Consider the following 23,126-nt stretch of genomic DNA (forward strand, 5'->3'; position numbering starts at 1 on the left):
ATCCACCAGCAGCTCCTTGGAAACCCTATATATGGTTTTTATGAGTTGGCACCAACTTGATAACACTTAGCCACAATAATTACAACAGCATTCTTTGCAAAGAAAGAAATGCCATATTCTTAGTAAAGCTCTTAATTTATTTAATTTTGGAAAAAAGCATTTATTAAACTCTTTTGGGGAAGAAAATTAACGTCTTGTAGGATGCCTTACTGATTTGTGGCCCTAGGCTTCTTGAAAGGTGAAGATGACCTCGTTCTCAGCAATTACTCATTTGGTCATTTGGTAAACATTTTCTTGAGTCCTTCCCATATCCCCAGTCCCATACCAGGTACAGAGGATACGACGGTGAGCAAGACCCAACCCCTGACCTCGGGGAGTTTACAGTCTCTGGTCCAGCTTTCTCACATGGTATTTTTCAGAACCCTCGTCACTCATGAAGTTGTAAGCACAGAGGACTCTGTGGGTCAACAGTTTGTACTTTTGACCTCTCTTAGAGATTCTCAACCACATTTGCTTACTAAAGTCCCCAAGGAGATTTGCAATGAAGGCAAAAAAAAAAAAAAAAAAGATTAACTTTGTTTAGTCTACTATTTCCCAATTTATTTGATTCCAAGTTCACATACACACACCTATTCCACATTGAGAAATACTGGTCTTGTGGAATTTTTCCTAGCCTTCTGACCTCTCTGGGGAATACAAAATCTCTGCTGATGATTACACTGCTTATCTTTCAAGATAAAAATTTAATACTTTGTCTAAGGAACCTTCCTCAGAGACCCTACCCCCACTTAACAAGAAACTATCTCTTTTCTGAATTAGTTCAGGACTTGTTAACTCTACTCATTTTTATTTTATTGTGGCAGGTTTATAGGTAACAGAACATTTGCCATTTCTACAGTCTTCCCTTGAGCTGTTCAGTGGTATTAATTACGTTCATCACGTTGTTCAACTATTGTTATTGTTGTTAAGTGCCTTTGAGTCAGTTCAGACTCATAGAAACCCTGTATAGGGTTTCCAAGGAATGGCCGGTGAGTTTGAAATATCATTCCTGAATTTCTACATCACCCTTAACAGAAGCTCATATGGGACTATGGGATAATGCACTGGACCACAAGGTCCGTTTGAACCACAAGGTTGGGGATTCAATTCAAACTCACAGGCCATTGCTTGGAAACCCTATACAGTGTCACTATGAGACAGAACTGGCTCAACATCACTTAAATAACAATATCCCCTAAGCATCAAGCATTGTTTCTTCCTTTCTCCCTCCCTCTAATATACCTCCATTAATAACAAAATCAACTTTGGCTTCTATACACTTACCTATTCTAGGTATTTCATATAATATTGGCAGTCATATAATATAGATGCTACTCATACAATATTTGTCCTTTTATCACTGACTTATTTCAGTTCACTCAGCATAATGTTTTCAGGGTTCATCCATAGTGTAGCATGTATCAGGATTCTAAGCTATACTCATTGTTTTACATGTGTTATGTAATACGTAAGATTTATGGGTTTGTCCAACATGGCAATAGAAGCTCAATGATGAAGTCAACATCCTTCTTTTCTCCACTAGAACATAACTCTAGATTAATGAGAGATGTATCCTGTATGTTAGTTTTGGTCACAGTGCCTGTTGCAGGGATTTATACATGGTAGGTACTCACTATCTCAGACTCTGAAGACTTTATAAAAAAAATAAATCAGCTCTTTTTCAACACTGAGAAAGTATGTCACAGAAAAGTGAAGTCTTTTGCCCACAGACACTCCATTTTGGCAGAGTCAGTCCTGGTATCTGGTCTCCAGGCTTCCCAACCCAGTGGCCTTGCTCTGATATCTCATTGCAATTGTCTTATGCCTGGTCCAACATAGTGTCCCCTGTGTAGGGAAGCTCTCCCACTTCCTCAACACCTGCAAATAACTCTCTCACTCACTATCTAAGCTGGTCTCCAGGGCAGGAAGCTGCACTGACATTCTTTCTTTGGACACATTACCAAGAGGTCCAACATTGCAGGATGGGTCCAGTCAAGTTGTAGAGGTCTCTGTAGAGCCACTGGGTATGGTGGGTCTTGGAACGTAGCAGTTGAGGGTTTAGTTTTCCTACACCTCCTGGTAAATGAGCTGTTGTTGTTGTTAAATGCTGTCGAGTTGATTCCGACCCATAGCGATCCTTTATAGGGATTCCAAGGAGTGACTGATGAGCTTGAACCACCGACTTTGCAATTCAAACCAACTTTGCAGTTCAGCGCATTAAACCACAGTGCCACAGTAGAAATGGATGTCTTCGGTGTCAGCCGTGTTTTCTTTTATACATTGTAGAATACTGAGGCTAGCATTCTTCACTGTGTATTGGCTTTGAGGTACAAAATGGTGTTGCATGACACTATGGGTTTCCTTTAGGACATAACAATCACCAAGCATGCATGGATATTGGGTTCTGGGTGACTGGAGGATAAAGATGGCAGAGAAAGGACTTTTCCCTGCAGCTTAGAGACTTATTACCTCTCCTCTCAGGTCACTGTCAGGTCGTTACAGTTAACAGGAGCAACCTGATGTCACCTTTCCTGGGCCGTCACTACTCAGCAGATCATGGCACATTGCCGTTTACCCAATAGATATATAATCATCTTGTTTTTCTCAAAGTATTGAAGGACCTTAGCTTACTAATGAATAGAATCTTATGAAGAATGATTTCATAAGCCCATGTGTGGCATAGTATGATAAGCACTCGACCTCAGGGTTGGTTTGAACTGGTAGATCGGTGGTTCAAACTCACCAGCTGCTCCTCAGAAACCCTATACAGGTTCACTATGAGTCCGAACTAACTTGACGGCACTTAACAACAGCAATAGCTTAAGAGTTAGAAAATATGACTTTTCACATAAAAATAAAATAGCCATAGTTTTAAATAATAAAATAGCCATAGAATTTCAGGTAGGTGCTAGGCATGGGGCTATCAGCAAAAATTTAAATGATTCCCAAATGGAAACATTTACAAAATAAGAGATTGGGAGTTTATGCTTTAATAGGCAAACAAAGAGCAGCAAATAGCATTGAATAGTTGACTTCAGCTGTTGTTGTTGTTAAGTTCTATTGAGTCAGATGAGATTCATAGCAACCCCGTATAACATTTCCAAGATGGGTTTGAACCCCAGCCTTCAGGTTAGTAGTCCATTGTTAATGCTACAGTGCCATGCCGGGACTCCAAGTTCTGGGTTGTAATTGTTGTAGCTAAGTGTCATTGAGTTGGTTTCAATTCATAGCGGCCCTGTATAGAGTTTCTGAGGAGTGGCTGGTGGGTTTGAACCACCAACCTTGTGGCTAGCCATCCTGTGTTTATCCAAGTTCTGGATGGTTGTTGTTAACTACTGTCGAGTTGGTTCCGACTCATAGCAACCCTATATAGAGTTTCCAAGGAGCAGCTGGTGGATTTGAAGTGCTGATCCTGTGGTTTGCAGCCCAGTGTTGATTTTATACCACACCAGGAGTCCAAGAAGTCACAGAGGGGGGTTGCATTTTGGAGTTGATGGAGGGAGAGGCTTATGTCAGACTTTGAAAGACAGGAGGATTTAAATAGCATCTAGGTTGACTACGAGCTGGGTTCTGGTGTGGCACTGTGGGTTAATGCGCTAGACTGCAAGGTCAATTTGAACTATAAGGTCAGCGGTTCAAGCTCACCTGCCACTCCTCAGAAACCCTATACAGAGACCCTATGAGTCAGAACTGACTTGAGGGCACTTACTTAACAACAACAACAAAGAGCTGAGTTCAGTAACCATAGTTCAGTCTTGCAGTAGCTTCACTTCCCCTGAAGAGAAAACACGGCACCTCCAAGTATAGTTCCCACACTAAGACTCTAGCACGTGATTAAAGAACACAAAGACCAGGTTGCAATCATATTAAGATGTCTTTCCTTCTTATTTGCTTATGACATGCATAGCAGCAGTAACATTAAGTCGGATTTAATTATTTGTAGGTGAGCCTTTAGTTTTCATTGTGTAGAAAGACAAAAACTCCTTATGGAAACATTCCTTTGAGAATTCCCCAATAGGCTACACAAGGCTGCAGGCTACACTCTGCATACTGACTGACTGGCAGACCTTAGATGGAAGTAAGATGTGGGTACTGTATGCACTCACTAATAAAAATGATTACAGACCCAGTGGTGTCTCAGCTTTTCTGTACCAAGACTACCTATCCATACATAGCTCATTGCCCTCTGGTCATTCTCTGGATCTGGAGGAAAAGAATAATAAAATGAAATGCTTCAAATTTCAGAGCTAATGATAAGGAGCAGAGAGACCAGGAAATTGGGCCAATCACTTTAACTAAAGTCACATTCAAACCAGTGTGTTTGACTTGTGTTCGTACTCTCCTATGTGTTCTATGAGATTCTAGAGTCATCTGAACCAACCAGGTAAAGCTGCAAACTGTATTTAATCAACTGTTAAAACATAAGGAGCAATTAAAGGAGGTAAGTGACCACCAGTTTCAGCCAATAAAGAATAACCTCACTCATCTTAGATCTTCTCTTACAATAAGCAGACCCTGATCATGATAATTATTTTTAAAAGGCATCATTCGGCAAAAGACTGACATAGCCATAAGAAACGATAGAAATTGTACCATCGATGAGAAAGTAAAATTTTTATATTTAAACAGCCAGATGACTTTTAAATGGATTAACATTAAATTTTTGTTAGCAATGTTTAGCCTTTTCTCATATATATTAAAATGATTGCTTGGGAAATAATAATAAGGTATGGCTTATAGTTATTATTAATTAACTGATTCGAAGTAGTATGTTTTCAGCATCTTCTATATGCAAGATACTGCACTAGATTCTGGGGCTACAAAGCTGAAATCATATCATCTCTGAGCTCACTGGGATTAATGTCTACTTAGGAGAGAGACATGCAGTACATGCAGACATGACAGCTCTTCGGAGGAATTCACGTTGGGATTCTTCTGAAGCTCTGCAGATAGCAGTCTGGAAGAGTTCTTGGAAGGAGAGGAACCTGAGCTAGATCTTGAATCATGGGTGGCAAAACTGGGAAAACCTGGAACTTATTCTCGAATCTCATTTTCATTATTTTTCAAACTGCTAGAATTCACAGCCCATGTGGTGCCCTGCTTCATCTAAGGAAATAAGAATGGATGAATTATAGCAAGGCAAGAGAAGAGGCAAGAGAGGGTATTTGGAAAATAGAGATCTTGCTTCTGCAAGATCAGATGCTGGTTGGCAGAGAGGGGATATGCAAATGCTGTGAGGCAGTGTGCCAGCTCCGGTAGGCTGGACTACCCACCAGGCTCTAAAAGTGGTGGACTTGGCCAAGGTCAGGGATTAGCAAAGGAGTAATCCAGGAATTGCCTCTCTTAGGTTCCGTGCAGCCACTGACTGCTAGGGATCATAGAGTTGTTGGGTACCAGATCACTGTTACTGCTAATGTCTTCAAGTTACAGAAATGGGAGAAGGATGAGACCTTTTGCGCCCTCAAAAATTTGCAGCCTTAGAAACTCTATAGAGGGTTGCTAGGAATCAGAACCAACTCAACAGCACATAACTATACCATAATTACAGAAAAGAAAATTCTCAGGCATATTTTAGATTCTCATTGTGTGTCTGTATTTATGATCTCTATTGAGAAACCATTCCATCCAATTGAATGCCACAAAACCTATCCTGAGTAATTTCATCCATGACTTTTCTTCTTTAAGTGTTTTCATCTCTATATAATTTTACCCGCCCCGGACCCTTTGGCATTTCCTGCCAGGCCTGGGAAGCCAAATCCTAGAGGGCTTTTCTGGTATTCAGATTGCTTGTCAGGAAAAGGAGGGTGAACTAGAGACTCTGCTCAGACAGCTCTCATTGCTGCCTTGGGGAAAACACAGAATGGAGAAATTCTTAATAAAACAACTGGGGACGACATTTTTCAGAAGACTTGTAGTAATCTGTGTGAGCATGTGTGTGTGGTGATGCTCAGTGACTGCTGAGAAAGGAGTATTGACAATGTAGGGGAAAAATTGTAGTTTCAGTGAACTCTGATGTTTATTTTGACTGTTAGCTGTGAAGAACAGCAAACACTAAATCACAAACAAAGTGAAAAATTAGGCCATTGGTGGATTTTTTTTTTTTTTTTAATGACTCTGTCAGAGTAAATCTAAAAGAGCTGAGAAAGCAAGCAATCTGGTTGACTTTCCTACTAGAACACATTTGTCTGTCCAAGGTATCGTGGCTTCCAAGGAGGTGGAAGGATGTTTTATTAAATTTGGTGAGAACCTCACAAGGGTGAATTGAGGCATTCAACACCATGAGTAGGTTTGTGGGTTGGGCAATAGTCACTTGAATCTCAACATATTTGCCAGTGAAAGATTTCAAATAGAGATGGCTTCTGTAATTTTTAACAGATTTCAATGGAATGAAGACCACAGTGGTGGCTGCAGGCTTAGGGCTGGCAGAATCAATTGTCAAAAAGGATCAGACTTGGCAAACTCTTATTTCCTTGTTTTTGAAGATTATCCTTGCCTGATTTATAGGGGGATAGACAATGATGCCATTCTTTTAACCAGTCAACTGACACCTATTTAGCGAGTGCTTACCGAGTGCAAAAAGCCCCTAGGTGGAACAGAGTACCCTATGACTAGCAAGAGGGAAAAGCATGAGCAGAACATGGGATCCTAACCAGAGAAGCGGCGACACTAGAGATGGAGGCAGCGTTGATGGCATGAAGAGATAGGGCATCTGAGGAGTCTGGACTCATGGAAGGAGAAAGGCTATGTGCTGGCAGCCAGCACATGGTTTACAAAATGGTAACTTGGGTTACCGGGCAGGCAGTATGCAACAAGAGGGAGATTAGCAGAAAGAAAGATGAAGGTAGTGGGAAACATAGGGAGGAATGTAATAGTTAAAGTGAATGCTGTTAACTGTTGGTATAGGGAAGGAATTGCAACTATGTAATCCTGGTGTGGTGCTATGGGTTAATGCACTGGATTACAAAGCCCGCTTGAACTGCAGGGTCCGTGGTTTGAGACCAGCCACTCCTCGGGGCTATACAGGGTTGCTATGGGTTGGAACTGACTCAACGGCACTTAACAACAACAACAGTGAAGCAAAGTGTATGATTTGTTGATTGTAAAACTGATGATCTGGGCTGTAAACCTTCACTCAATTCACAATAAAAAAGTTAAAAAAAAAACTAGTCCCTGGGTGACCTAAGCGGCTAAGCACTTGACTCTTCGTTGAAAGCTTGGCTGTTCAAACCCACTCAGAGATGCCTTGAGAGACAGGGCCCGGCCTTGAAAACCCATGGAGCTGTTCTACTCTGCACCCAAGAGGGTTGCCGTGCATCAGAGTCAACTCTGCAGCCACTGACAACAAATGCCCCCTACAAAACCCCACTGCCATCAAATTAATGTCAGTTCACAGCAACTCTATATAGATTTCCTGGACTGTAAATCTTGATGGTAATATACCCAATCCCATCTTTCTCCCTAGAAGCAGCTGATGGGTTTGAATCTCCCAACTTGAGGTTAGCAGCCTATCCCTGTGGGACATAACAAGACTTTTACCCTAGGACCTTGTATTGAACTAGTTGGAACATAAGCTCTTCTCTTGAAAAGGAGTGGTCTGAGTCTTCTGGAGTTGTGTTGGGTGTGTGGTGTGTATCTATTGTTAGACAGACTGGGAGAGCTCTAGCCATTGAGTGAAAGGAAATCACCATGCTCATCTCAGAGTCAATAAAGACTTCATGGAGAAGGAGCTCTTTAAGCATTATAGGGCTCATTCCATGTAGTAAAACGAAATGCTATAGAGGTTATTTATGCTCACGTGGCTGGGGGCAGAGAAGTATGTGTGCTGACTCTTAATCTATGATGTTGCTGCCTCATGAAACTTCTTTGTCCGGAAGGACATTTGAATAGGACACATGTTCTAAATGATCCTTTTGTGAGGTAAATGCTGTTACTCCTTTTTTACATGCGAGACAGCTGAGGTCCAGCATGGTCTTACTACTTGCCTGTAGTACCATCCCCAGTTGGAATCAAGACTTCCCAGAAGCCTTTGTTCATACTACATTAATCTGCTTTCTACTTCTCCCATCTGTCCAAAATTTCTGCTTTGAATATTCTCACCTCCAAGCCCCGTTCCCCAGCCCCAGATTACTGTCCATGAGAAAGGGTTTGAAAGTAGCATTTGTATATTCTTAGGCTTTAGTATATTGGGGTAAAAAAAAAAAATGAATTCCCCTTAAGTGGGCAAGAGTAATGAGTAATGAGATCTGTCAGACTGTTTCTGGAAATGTTTTTGTTTTCTGAAAGTACAAGAAGGGGGAGGAAAAGAGGACATGGACACAAGAATGAGATCCAAAGTAGACAGGTACAAGATGAGGCCCTCACATATGTCCACTCAGTTGTTGTTTTTGAGCACCTCACCTGCACTGTGCTGGCTGCTAGGGGAATAGCAGTAAACAAGAGGGTTCCATTCTAGGCCTCATGGAGCTTGCCTCCTGGGGATATACCCATCGTACCATGGCATGAAACATGCTGGCCTCTATCTAGTGCCAGAACTTGGTGGCTTTGTTCTCCCTTAGGACGTGTTGGCCTAGTCTCTCTAAAAAAAATTTTTTTTTTGTTATTACAAAGAGTATCTGTTAATTGTGGAAAATTTGAAAAATTCAGGAAAGGAAAAAAAAAACAAAAAAAGAAAAGATTTAAATGACCATTACCACCATTCTGTTTTGTATATTTCCAGTTTTAAAAAGTATTTATTTGTTCATATGCTGTCTGGTAACGTAGTGGTTACGAATCGGGCTGCAAACCTTAAGGTCAGCAGTTCGAAACTACCAGCCGCTCCGCGGGAGAAAGATGAGGCTTTCTACTCCCGTAAAGATTTACACCCTCGGAAACCCTGTACAGGGTCGCTATGGGTCGGAACCAACTCGACGACACTTAACAATAACAACAACAACATGCTGTCTGGTAAATTTCACCTAATGATATAGCGTGACTATTTCTATTGCCATGAACTATTTAAATAATATTTCTAAGGTTATGTTAGATTTGATGGCCTTTTGTAGAGTAATTCCACATTTGGGGATTGCAGGCAGCTGATAAATGCCTGGCTTCCTGTGGATCTGATGTCAGCAGAGAATGAACCAGAATGCACCGGCTAGCATAGTGTAATGAAGGCTCTTTACAACACAACTGGTTCCTCCCTATTTCTATTTCTCTCTTTCTATAACCTAAGCTTGAATAAAATTTGTAAGTAATCTGTTTGACTTGGACATATGGTAGAACAAGGCTGAAATTCCTTTAGTGATATACATATATGCATATCTTTGTTTAATGGACTGGGTTTTTTTTTTTTACCACTAAGTGGTCTAATTATTGATTCTCCTTAACTTTTTGGTGTTTCTTTTAAAACTATGGCTTTCAAGTTACATGGAGGTGCCTCAGAAGCTATCATGTATGTTTGTGTATGGGGGGAGGGTGGTACGCATGTGTACACAATGAGCCCAATGTGTGTTGTAGTGAGAGAAACTCTCTGTCCTGCTTCAGATAGAGAAGCCCCATTTGTAAGTGTTTTGTGTGTCTGTATTCCAAGTAAGATATTATTGAGGAAAGGATTTCACGTTAAAACACACACACACACAACTACAATTTTTCCTGTAGAATTTTGAGTGAGTCATGCTCTTTGTTGGTTCTTATTCATATATAACTTGATGCATATAACTGCAGGCACCAGTTCCTGCAGATTTTAATTACAGTAGTCCTTCCATTATTAAAATGGGCACATTCCTGAGATTTAGATAGTATTAGAAACAGACTCAAGACATACATTTTTGGTATTCCATGAGAATGCGGTCTCCATTCTGTTGGCCCACTGGTGGAAGTACCTATGGCAAGCAATACCCCAAAGCCTGTCTTTTAAACTGCTTTGGGTGACAAAGAGGAAGGCTTTACCTACAATGGAGAGAATGTGACTGGGATATGACCCTACTTCATTGACCAACAAGCTGGTATGAGCACCTGCTCTGGGTGAGAAACTAATTAGAACCCTACTGGGAGATAGCATGGATGGGGGCTCTTTCCTCAGGCTCAAAGAAAGAGGGCATGATATTGTACAGTAAACAGTAACTTAGAATATTGGGAATTCGTAACAAGAAAGGAGAAACCTGTATTTCTTTTTTTTCTTAAATGTTTTATTGTGAATTATGTGATAGTTTACATGGGAGAACATTAGTTTTACATTCATTCTATCATATATTGTCTCATTGCCATGGTTACAATCCCCTCCATGCAATCCTTCCCCCGTGCCCCCAGGTCTTCAGCACACAGTTGCTCTCCCTCTCTGGATCTAAAGTCTCCAGCTGCTCCATCGCTCCACATCATCATCTCTGGCTCCATTTCAGGCATCACTGCTTCTCTGGGTAGGGTCCCGCTCTCTGCTCTTCTCCCTTGATGGTCCTAGGGACCTCCGCTCTAGACTGAAAAGTTAATCACTCCCCTCCTTGCTATAAAACGTCTACGTTTACATTTCCGACCCTCACAATCAGTCCTGATAACAATTTTTCACTATTGTATCACAAGAGACCTGTCTGCATTTCCTTTCATCAGCCCTGCCTAGTCAGATTGAATACTACTCACTGGAGATTCTACCTTCCTCCAGGCCCTCTGGATCTAGGTTCCCTCTTGAAAGCTTATAAGCCAGTCACTTCTTGCCTTTGTAGCCCCCTGCCCCCCATTTTGGGTAGCCAGTGTCCAAGTTGCCCATCCCTGTCTACTCTGAACACACTCAGCTTCTAACTAAAAGGTTGGAGGTTAGTCTATCCAGCAGTGCCTCAGAAGAAAGTCCTGGCAATCTACTTCTGAAAAATCAGTCATTGAAAACCCTGTGGATTGTTGTTCTCCTCTGACATGCTTGAAAACCCTATGGATCATCATTGGTGCTTATAGGTGCCATGAGTTGACTGCTGGCAGCTATTTTTTAGTGGTTATTATGTGGCAAGCCTACACAAAGTGGTTAAGAGCTAATCTCATAAATTTTACACTAGTCCCAGGGGATTGTAGGTATTACTGTCATCTCTGGATGAGAAAACTGAGTCTCAAGAAGGCCTAGCGACTTGCTCAAGGTCATCTCCAGAGCTAAGCGACAGACCTAGGATTTAGACCCACGTTCCCCACCTCTTGCTTTCTGTGCTCTGGAAGGGGCCACTGTGGACCAGGTTGAATGTGGAGTATGCTCTGTATGGGAATTCGCAAGTGGAGGGTGAGGAGTGGAGCAAGGCAAGTTTCAGGGAGGAAGAAGGGAGGGAGATTTGCAAAAAATGGACCTGAAGTTTAAGGAGAGTGACTTGCTATGCTGAAACAGTTGGGAAGTTGAGACAGACAACTTTATCAAGAAATTTTGGCCAAGTTGTGGAGTTTTGACAATGCGAGGCAAGGAGTTGGGACTTAGGAAGTGGGAGTAAAAGAGGGCCTCTTGATGACATCATAGAGTGTAATGACTGGGAAGTACAATCTGGCCGATCTATGTGGTGGGGATGAAAGGGGGAAACAAAATGCAGAGACATCAGCAAGGCCGCTGTTTTAACACCCTAGGAGTCCAGAGACAGTCCGAGAGAACCGAAGAAAGACTTGACACAGATGATTCCCCTCAGTTTTGGAAAGACTTGGTCTGTTTGTGAAGAAAGTATGGCGTTCCATTTAATACTCTAGAAAATGTCAGTTGTGTATCTTGGACTGAGTAAGAAGTAAGAGCTTGGACTACTGCCCATTGTGTTAAGTGACCTACATGCTTCTAAGGTGTCGTGTGCCCACAGTTCAATGGATACATAAAGATCCAATTTAAAGGAAAATGTTTCATCTTGAAATCTAAAACCAGAGGTTCGAGTTATGTAACCCTTTCACCAAACAAAACCAATTTCCTCATCTGTTGATGTCAGACCTCCCGTCTTCCCCTAATGCCATCTATTGGATTTTAGGATTTACCTTTTTTAGTGTGTCTATATTTAGATTCAAGTTGAATTTTGATAGCAGGCTCATATATTTTCCACAGGAAAAGTCACATGGGGCATTCTGTGGCAGTTTCTACCCAGTCTATTGAGATTGCTTCGCATAAAGCAATGAACTCGCCTTGTATAACCTGAACCTTTTGTACAAGTGGTCTCAGATACTCCAGATAACCCAGGTGGCCCTTTTAATGCTTTGACTTTGAAGATCTTGCCAGGTGGTCGGTATATCCAGTTGACTATTTGTGTTCATGTGGTCCCTATTGATTTGTGGAGTACACAGGCTTCAGAGAAGAGGGCACCATGAGCCAAGAAAACCAGGTTCTAGCTTTGGCTTCTGATACTGGTACTTACTCTAAGACATTTCTATAGAAATTTTATTTCATAATCCATTTTATTCTATAAACCTGGAGGGCCACAAGGAGAGGGGAGTTAAGACTACAGGACTGAGAAGGTTCCTTCAGAATGTAATTCTAAGAGTCTTTTAAAAATGCAACTCATTGAGAATGGTGCATGGGGCCACTACAGACTTGTCTTAACTTCGCAAATGTGTGTGAGAGAGAAAAGCAAAGATACTATCAGTGAATAGAAAAGTGGTTCTGTTTACTGTTTCTTTTTCAAAGGTCAATCCACCAAATACTTCCACCTTGATAGTCACAAGATCTTCGTTCTACATCAGGATTCCAAATTCAAACAGACTCTCAATGACTCATGGTCCTACATGTCCAAATCTCACAGGAAATATCGGAGTTAATTGTCTCATTAAAGCCCAACACAGTTTCTAGAACACGGCAGACACAATTCCTTTTAGCTTCTGGCTTACCCAGTTAACAGTTTCAGTGTCCTTTATGTAGATGGCCCCCAAGCTGGATTTAGAGATTTTCCATTTGCATATTTATCTTAATGGGCTATTTGGCTATTCTTTTTTATTACTATTTATTACCAGTAAACAAATTTATTATTAAATAATTTCATCAAATTGCAAATACGGACCACATACAAATGCTGTAGCACTGTCCCTAAATTCCAGATTTATTCTGGAAATATTGACAGGCATAAAGAATAAATGCATGTTTAATTTATGTGGCGCTGTAGAATAATCACAGGACCACAAGGTTGGTTTGAACCACAAAGTCAGCGATTCAAAGTCAGTCACTCCTTGGAAACCTTATATAGGGTTGCTATGAGTTAGAACGAATTTGACAGTACTTGACAACAACATGCTATACAAATGTTTGGTATCTTCTGGACTGTAGCAAGCAATATACCTTTCTGATGCTTACTAGAAAATCCAACTAGACTACTTTTTTACAATCAAAGAATCCTTTGGACATTGTATTGGACCTGGAAAAGGAAGGAAGATAGGGCCTTCATTAAAATATGAAGCTCTATGTACATAGTGACCAGGGTTGTTTGCATATAGAACAAATATTGCTTTAAGGTGATTTAAGACTAATACAATTTAATGTCCTCTACCAAAAAAAAAAAAGTGTTTGGTATCAAGGATTGTTGCTCTCCATATTTATGTGTCCAGAGATAGTATTGCCAACCTGCTGGCCACAGCACTGTTTCAGTGAAGAATATATTGGACAAAGATGTTCCTATTGGCAGTGTGTCTTTGGAAGCCACAATTGTGGTTTGGGAGTCCTGGTGTGGCACGGTGGGTTAATGTGCTGGACTGAAAAGTCGGTTTGAACCACAAGGCATCTCACCAGCAGCTCCTAGGAAACTCACAGGGTTGTTATGGGTTGGAACCAACTTGAAGGCACAGAACCACAGTGTGATAGCTAGCATCTTAGTGTGGCGCTGTGGGCTAATGCACTGGATGAAAAAGTCTGTTTGAACTGCAAGGTTGGCAGTTCAAGCTCACCAGCCACTCTTTGGAAACCCTATACAGCATTGCCATGGGTTGGAACCAAATCAATGACACTTAACAACAACAGTTGTGGTTTGAGAAAGGAAAGAGAGAAAGGTCATCTAAACCCCACCGTCTTTTATTGCAATTTATCCTTGGCTCAAAAACAGTAAGAATAGGAAAAACTTGCATAAACCAGAATCCAGTTGCCATCAAGTTGTTCCAACTCTGTGTGACCCCAAGTGTGCAGAGTAGAATTTCTCCCTAGGCTTTTAAAGACTGTGACTTTTTAGAAGCATATTTCCAGGCCTGTCTTCCTAGTGCCTCTGGGTGGGTTCAAACCAACAACCTTTAAGAGTTGAACACTTAACCATCTGTACCACCCAGAGACTCCTAAAGCTTACATAGTACTTATATGTCAGGTTGAGTTCCAAGCATTTTACATGTTGTTGTTGTTATGTGCCGTGGAGTCAGTTCCGACCCATAGTGACCCTGAACAGGGTTTCCGAGGCTGTAAATCTTTATGGGAGCAGAACGCCTCATCGGTCTCCTGTGGATCAGCTAGTAGTTTCGAACTGCTGACCTTGTGGTTCACAGCCCGATTCGTAATCACTACGCTACCAGAGCTCCTTATTACCTTTTTAACCTACACATCAGGTGTCTGAGGTACATCATTATCCCAAAGAGAGGTCACTCAGCTGCAAGTGTCAGAGCCTTGATTCAAACCCTGGTTTTCTGCTTTTAGAAACTGCATTTTGTCTGAATGCTCAGAGGACATTAGTCTCATGAAGTCTGGTAAAACAGAAACCACATTTGCAAGAGACAGAAGTATAAATAGGATGGCAAGTTATTGACAGATGGTGGATCAGTCTCCTTTTGTCTGTAGGCTGAGGCACTCTGGAATAACTCTTTCAGGTGGCATTTTAGGCAGTCAGTTGTATTAAGAAAGCAATAGAAGGGAAAACAGACCCTCTAGTTTCTGTTATGAAAACATAGTTTTACAGAGACAATAGGAAGTTGAAACATACACTTTTGACCCCATTAGAGCATTTTGATTTTACCACGATACTTCAGGGAGAATACCAGGAGAGATTGTAGGCAAAAAAAAAAAAAAAATCTTTCAGTTCGTCCTTGTGGTGTTGTGGGAGGTACAATTTAATTCCTTTGTTGGGGCAATAAGATATTCACTTGGGATTCAGCCGCAGCGTGTAATCCATTTTATCAGGAACACTTGTGTGCAGGTTGCTAGGTAACTAAGCTCATTGCCCAGCTGTAGCTCTTAGAGCTGAGCATGCTGGTCTGTGGCTGGATATAGACCCTGCCAAACTGATGGGTAGTGATGTAGCTTGTAGCCTTCCCTTGTCCTCCAAAAGGAACACGGAGGAACAGCCCAGGAAGATTCACTTTGACGTAAGGAGACAGTACTTGGATTGAAAAGGTGAGCAACGAGCCATGTTTACGTTTTACAGTGTACATCCAAGGGAATAAAATGAATGGGTGTCATTGCTGTATCATGGTATTTTAAGGATAAAGTTTGAGGGAGGTTTCCTTTTCACATATATAATAGTTTATTGTGTTTTTGATGAAAGTTTACACTGAAAATTAGGTTCCCACTGAACAAGTTCTGTACATATTCAGTGACATTGGTTACATTGTTCACAATGTGTCAACATTCTATAATTTCCAGACTGGTTTCATTTGCATTTATCTAGTTTCCTGCTCCCTCTCATGAGGGGCCCAAGCCTATGGACTCAGAATGACAGGAGCCTAGAGCAGAGGAGAAAGGGTGGAGAGAGGATACTCCTTTTTGTTGTTGTTGTTGTTGTTGCCAGCATGTGCAGAACGTTTTATTACAGTTCAGTCAAAAAGACAGTGGGTTTCACTTAACAGAAACTCAGCACTACCTATACTGCCTCAACCTCAGGCCACACGAGGAAGACATGGCTCTTGGACCAGGGAGGGCAGGCGGGTGTGTGTGTGTGTGTAGTGGGGCCGTAAGGGGTCCACAAACCCCACTTCAGAGACCCACTCACAGCTGGTTGAGGGAAGTACAACAGAGGTAGGATCTGAGGTTACAAATCTGAGAGGAGGTAACCTCTAAAGTTTGTGAACAACATCATCACAAAGAAGAGTGGTTTCTACTTGTCCTCAGAGTGGCAGTGGACGTGAGCCCCTCTCACGTGGGAAGAGTCTAGCCCTTAAAGTGCTGGGCCTCCTTCCACAGACCAGCAACCTATCCTAGTCTCACATAATAGAAACCCAGGAGGGTCCTCTCTCCACCCCTTCTCCTCTGCTCTAGGGCTCCAGTCAATTCTGAGTCCTTAGGCTTGGGCCCCTCATGATAAACAGTGTTCATATTCACTCCAGGTCACAGGAAGAACCAGGTTATCTGTAACCATCCTGCCCAGGTACAGCAGTGTAAGCCACCCTCCCCCAACTGTGTAAGTGCACGCACACACACACAGAAGCTTAGATGATGAAATTGAATTGTGAGTGGCACAAAGGCCCTATCACACCACAAACTTGTTCCTGGTACTCTTAGTGGCTGTGTCTGCATGGGCCTGATAACCAATAGTTGCTTTTGTTGAGAGGCCTAGGTGTTCTTTGTATACACACCCGATGTGCAGCATACTGGCCTGGTTCTCCACCTCCTGTGTCCACACGGAGATCTTGTCTCCCTTTGTGCAGATATTGACTACAGCCCCACACATTCCTTAAAGCTTTCCCCCATCAGACACAGCAATGTCTCCAAACAGAGATGATGTAGCTTGCTGTGGCATTGGTGCTTGGCCAGGCTGACCAGCCAGCGGCCACCCCGCTTATTCCTGCTGTCTTCGCACATGGGCTGGATGCCATCTTTGAACAAGGCATAGTTACAGCTGGAAGAAAGCTTACTGGCCTGTTGGATATGACTGTATGTCAACCAGAAGTCCTCCATGGTGTCAAACTTGGTGAGCAGGAGCAGGTTGTCCTGCCAGATTCTGCTGCTTGAAGAACCATAGAGCCCATCTGTTCTGTAGGGGATGAGATTCCTGCTCCACCTCTCCTTCACTGGGTACCAGAAGCACCTGTTATCCTGTGCAGCGCCTGCCCTGCTGACATCGGCTGAGAGAGAACTCCAGCAGATCTGTATTAATGAGGTGAAGACAGAGATCAGTGTGGAGAGCAAGCACCAGACCCTGCAGGGCCTTGCCTTCCCTCTACAGCCGGAGGCTCAGTGGGCGCTCCAGCAGCTCAGACAGAAGATGATCAACTATATCCAGCTAAAGTTGAACCTGGAATGGGAGACGATCGATCTGGTGCACACAGAACCTACAGATGTGGTCCAGCTGCCCTTGAGGGTGTCCCGAGATACTGCCCACTACCACGTCTTCCTCTACAAGCATACCCACGAGGGTGACCACCTTGAGTCTATTGTGTATCTCGATGCCAGGCTACAAGTGCAGCATCAAGGCACGCATGCTCTATTCCAGTTGTAAGAGCTGCCTCCTGGACTCTGTGGAGCAGGACTTCTCCAGCTAGACATCGCCAAGAAGACTGAGATCGGTTACGAGCAGAGCTGACAGCCAAGTTCCTCTACAACAAGGTGCACCCCAAGCAACATGCCTTCAAGCAGGCCTTTGCCAAGCCCAAGGGTCCTGGGGACAAACGGAGCCACAAGCACCTCATCCAAAGTCCTGGTGAGGATAGGGATGACAGCTAGGAGGCTGGACCTGAGCCAGGCTGGCGTGTGGACTAGGGGGGCACTCACCCCTGTTCCTCCTTCAGCTTGGGCTCCCAGAGAGGGTTGTTTCCCATGGGGCAAGGGGACTGGTGACTGAGCACCTTCTGTAGCTTCTGAGGGCCACTGGGTTGACATTTTGTGATCCTCCTCCTATTGTTGTCCTTGTCTTTCATTCATGTTCTCAGGGATCTGGGGTCCTGCCTGGCTGCTCTAGAGGGCTTGCTGGAGGGCCTAGCATGACCCTGGTCCTCAGGGAAACTGAGACTAGGGTCTCAGAAGCCTTTGGCTACAAGGGGTGGGGTCCATTGGGGCTGGGACATAGGGTCACTGCAGGATGGATGGGTGAATGCTGTATTTTCTAAAGAATAAAGTATTTTTTTTAAAAAAAGCCTTTTTTTTTTTTTTTTAAGCCTTTGTAGAGTATAAGGCTTAGGTGGAAACCTGAGCCCCACCCAGAACTGCTAAGAGAATAGATTTACCTGTGAAGGAAAGATCTGCAGGCAGGGGGAAATGACTGGATTTAAAAAAAAAATTTTTTTTTTTAAGCAAGCAGCTTACTGTTGGATTCATTGAGGCAGGCAAAGTCTGTGCCAATCAGAGAAAACCCCATTATAGAAGTGAAAGTTAAAGGTCTAGTTAAGAGAAGATGGGAAAGTGGCAGGACTCAGAGGTCTGCGACAGAAAAGAAAGCTGAAAGCCTGAAGACTGACGATCCAGACAAGTATGGGGAAAGTTCTAAAAAGTCAGGGACTTCTCCCACAATGCTCCTGCTGAGCGTGTGCACAAGTGGAGCCCGGAAGCTCAGGGAGCTACAGTCATGGAGACAGTCCTGACCCAGTGGAAGATGTGAGCTAGGGGGTTGTCATTCAAGCTTTCCTCTGTCAGATGAACACTTGGCAGAGACTGCCTGGAGGGCCCTGCCCAATGGAACCCTCATTACACACAGCACTGATCTCTCTTCATGACCCTCCTTCCCTGTCTCACTCTCCTAGTCCTCAAACTCCTGTTTCCTTGGATGTTATTCCTCCTACCCCACAAATAAAGAGGCTGCACCCCCGCCTCCAAATAAATAATAATGATAATAGCGTGCTGTCCCAGACATTGACCTGTGTGGCCTGCTGCAGGAAGTGACGCTCTTGGTCCTCAAGTTCCGGGCTCCATTGTTGATCTTGTTTTTTTGTTGTTGTTTTTTCCCTCAGTTACAAGCTTTATTTTAGTGTGGCACAGACTTGCCACATATCAACAATTCCACTTAGCAGAGGGGAAGAATGGGAGGAGGGTCTGGGGGTATGAAGGAGACCATGGCTGAGCTGATAACCCGGGCAGCCACATAGGACAGATGCTCACAGGAAGCCGTGTCTGTGACCCCCATCAGCCTGTGAGCTCACCCGGGGTGGCTCCAGCCCTGGTGGTGCCATGTGCGTGGGTCTCACTGGTAGACTGATCGCTGCCTCCTACCTGCCTGTGTGGGAAACAACACTATTTGGTCTGGATTAGGCCGCTAAAGCTTGGCTTCTCTAGTGTTGTTAGAAACCCACATGGGAATGCTATTCAAAACCAGTGGGGTGGGGGGCCCAGGGGACTAACCTGCTGGCCCAGGATGGGTTGTGTTTGGGCAAGTGCATGGACATCACCCACTCTACCTGTAGTGCTCACTGAGGCACCTGAGCTGGTCCTAGAGTAGGTTTGCCCACCTGGTCCTAGTGCATTATGGAAGGCAGTGAGCCCTGATCTGAGAAAGGGTGAAGCTAAGGCACAAGGTGATTGCCTGCTTGCAGGCTGGGCAGCCCCCCAGGTGGGGCTGCTGTGTGACACTGTCTTTTCCCATTACGCAGAGACTTGAGGGGAAGAAGAGAGAGAGCAGCTAGATTTCTCTTGTCCCCCCACACCCTTTGTGGGCTTTTCCTAGAAACAGGAGACAGGGCGGAGGTGGAGAGGCAGTGTGTGTAACATATGTGTCCCTGGATGTTCATCCTTGTGTGCCTGGGGGGTGCAGCATTTGTGTGGCCTGATCGCGCAAGGGTGTGAATATCCAGAGCATGTGGTCATCCTGGGAGACCCCGTACTCCTGACTAGTCAATACGTGCTCTGGAGTCCCTGTGGCTGCTCTAACTTAGCTTCAAGCCAGGACTGGCCAAGGTCAGGGGTGGGGAGGAGGAGAGGGCCTATCACACCTTCCTAATACTGCGGGCTGGCCTTGGGCAAATGCCTAAGCTAGCAGCTGGCAGGGAATGTAAGTCTGTGCCTATGTCCCATGGGGAGGGGAGAGGTCCTGCCCACCTGTACCATGAACCTGGAGCCCCCCTGGGCAGGTGGCTAAGGGAAACTAGTACCACTGTTTGAAGGGGGCAAGAAGCCCTGTATTCACCGCATCCTGAAAATGGCCTTGGAAAATGGGTTCCACTAGTTCCTGCAGACTGGACTCACTTCCTGGGCCTCTACCCCCTGACCCCTTCTGGGGCCAGTGGCAGCTCTAGGGCCCAAGGGAACCTAGGGGGCGGAGGGAGGTGAGGGAGAGCAGGGAATGGCCCAGGAACTGTTTGTCCCGGGGTGGGAAGACAGGGAGGGCAGGTGAAGATACGGCCTGGCTGGCTGGCTTCTGCATCCCAAACTTTGGGACCTGCCAGGCATCCAGGCGTCCAGGCAGAGGTTGAGGGCCCAAGCCGGGGCTGTGCCGTTCTCTGTGGAAGACTGTGCATAAGGAAGTCTCCTGGTCCTGCAGGGGGTTTGGAAGGGGTAATTGTACAGCAGTGAGTACAGTGAGTGTGTGATCCTTACAAACACTGTACTTGTCTCCAAAGTGACATTCCTAACCCCTGCCTGGAGGGGGCGCCATCAAGGCGCCTGGGTCCCTCAGGGTCAGTGGTTTTCTTCCTGTTTGTGGGCCTTTTCTTGGTGGTGAATGCCGTTCGCAGACTGGAACTACTGAGGACCTGGGACTTGGAGCAGTTCCGCTTGGCCTCCATGAGCTTTTCTACCTGCCGGGCCTGGTCCAGTGCATCATGAAGTGTGTCCTCCGTGATGATGAGCTGGCGAGGCAGCCGCAGGAGCTCAGGCGCCGTGGAAGGGTCAATGAGGGAATAGCGCCTCTGCTCTGACAGGGATTTCTCTTTAACCAGCCCGGTCAGCTTCTCACGCAGGCCCAGATGTCATCCTTGAGTTTCTGTTCCTTGATCCGCCACTGGGTCCTGTGGACCTCTCAGCTCAGGTCCCTCTCGGGTCCTGGGGAGTGGCTGTTAGTACAACACCTGCAACTCCTTCAGGATCTGCTCTTTACTGAGTAGTTTCTGACTGATGTGCACCAGCTGGCCTGAGGCATCATGGATCTTCCGGGACACGCCTTCAGGACGCTGTCCATCTTCTCTCTGGACTTAGACTTGCACTCCAGTGCACTTACTTGGACCCTGAGCATTTCAGCCTGGGATGTCAAGGCGGTCACTTTGTCCCTCTTGTTGAGCTTGTCCTTAAGGACCTCCATGGTCTCTTTCATCTTGATGGTCTAGTGGGAAATGTCGTTGGACTCAATCATGTGAGTGTGCTGGCCCGAACGCAGGGACTCGACGGCCTGCAATCTGTTCTTGGTGACAAGCAGATTCTCCCGTAGCTGCTCAACCTCTTGCCTGCTCTGGGCCTTGGCCTGTTGCAGCGCCTCGTAGTCCAGCATCTTCTTCTCTGCCACGGAGATCTGCTCCTTGAGGAACTTGATGGCCCGCACCAGCCCGCGGTAGTCCCCGTGCACCCTCTCCAGCTCCGGTACGCGCAGCTTGGCGTCCCGGAACTGGTCCTGGGTCTCCTGCAGCTCCTGCTGGGTCTGCCAGTGCTGCCTGAGCCTGGTCAGCTGATCCTGGGCCTCGTGCAGCTTCTGCCGCGGGCACTCCTCCTTCACATGCACAGCCGTCTCCAGGTCGTGCTTGGCCCGCAGGTTGACCCAGGTCCAGCGGGTGCTCCAGCTTGACGCCTTCCTTCACGGCCTTCCGCTCCCCAATTTCCTAATGCTGGGCGCCCGGGCCCGAGTTCATTGTGGCCTTAAGGTCCTCCAGGAACTTCTGGTTGTCAGCTTGGACTTCCACTTGTCCATGAGCCCCGTGTTTTCGTTGGTGACCTGCTGGGCTTTGTCCTTGAGGTCCGCCACATCCTGCAAGTTCTTGGAGTTAGCCACTCGCAGCTTCTGCACCTCGGCCTGGTAGGTCTTCAGCATCTTCTCGTACTTGTCCCATAGCGTCCTGCTCTCCCTCTGCTGCTCCTGCTGGTTGATAGCAGCCGCTCGCCCAGCCGCAGGCTCTCCGTGGCCTCGGGGTGGTCGGCAGGCGGTGGGTTAGGGTTTGAGCGCAGCAGGTACTGCTGCAGCTCCTGTTATCTCACCGTGATGCAGGCTTAGCTCCTCCTCCACAGGACCCGAGACTTCTCGGCCACCATCCTCAGCTCCAGATCTCCCTTGGTGATGTGATGGACCATCTTTGCTTTAGGGTGATTACTGACAGTTACGTCTTATATGGATGAATCTTTTATTAACTTAAAGGTAACCTCCAGCGGTAGTTTTCAGTTCAGATTGTAAAAGATCTTTCAAGATTACAGCCTGGCCTTTTAAAAGACGGTGACTTTTGTTCTACATTTTTGTCCCATTCTATCTGGGAACACCTATTGTGTCCCTGGTCCCAACAGTCTGTCAAAGTAGCACGGCACCATCTAGTTCTTCTGGTCTTAGGATAGATCAGGATAGGGTGTGTGTGGGCTATTATTAGATCTATGGAGCACTCTCTTGTTTTAGTCTTTGGTTTCCTTCTTTCTGTTTTACTCCAGAATATTTTTATCTTAGATAACTGCTCACAGCTTTTAAGACACCCCAGACCACTACTCACCAAATAAGGATGTAGAACATAAACTTTATGAACTACGTTAGGCCACTTGACCGAGTTGTTCCATAAGACTTCAAACCCAGTCAGCCATTCCCATGAACTGTGTGGTTATGTTTAGGTAGTCTTTGTAACTGTGCCCTTTATGTGCTTCATTATATAGAAGCATACCTTGTTTTATTTGCTTTATTGCACTTTGCAGTTAATGCATTTTTTATTGTGAATTATATGATAGTTTACATGGGAGAACATTAGTTTTACATTCATTCTATCGTACATTGTATCATTGCCATGGTTACAATCCCCTCCATGCATCATCAGCCGACCAAAGGGTATACCCTGCAAGCCTGCCCCTTACACTCTCCCCCCACTCCCCCAGTCTTCAGCACACAGTCGCTCTCCCTCTCTGGATCTAAAGTCCCCAAATGCTCCATTGCTCCACGTCATTGGTCATTATCTCTGCCTCCATCTCGGGCATCACTGCTTCTCTGGGTAGTGTCCCGCTCTCTGCTCTTCTCCGTTGATGGTCCTAGGGACCTCCACTCCAAGACTGAAAAGTTATTTCCTCCCTTCCTTGCTATAAAATGTCTACCTTTACATTTCCAACCTTCACAATCAGTCATGATAACAATTATTCACTATTGTATCACAAGAGACCCATCTGCATTTCATTTCATCAG

At 44.9% G+C, this 23,126-nt stretch overlaps 1 protein-coding gene and 3 pseudogenes across 1 annotated transcript in view; 2 read left to right on the forward strand and 2 right to left on the reverse strand.

The window, feature by feature from the left end:
* PRKCE (protein kinase C, epsilon) overlaps positions 1–23,126 on the forward strand; it is a 771,524-nt gene that overhangs the window by 523,570 nt on the left and 224,828 nt on the right. The window lies entirely within an intron of this gene.
* LOC102835647 lies at positions 16,380–16,910 on the reverse strand (annotated as a pseudogene).
* On the forward strand, positions 16,914–17,572 carry LOC102836026 (annotated as a pseudogene).
* On the reverse strand, positions 20,453–22,048 carry LOC102836402 (annotated as a pseudogene).

The sequence above is a fragment of the Chrysochloris asiatica genome, unplaced genomic scaffold (genome assembly GCF_000296735.1).
Source record: "Chrysochloris asiatica unplaced genomic scaffold, ChrAsi1.0 scaffold00024, whole genome shotgun sequence".
Classification (NCBI taxonomy): domain Eukaryota; kingdom Metazoa; phylum Chordata; class Mammalia; order Afrosoricida; family Chrysochloridae; genus Chrysochloris; species Chrysochloris asiatica.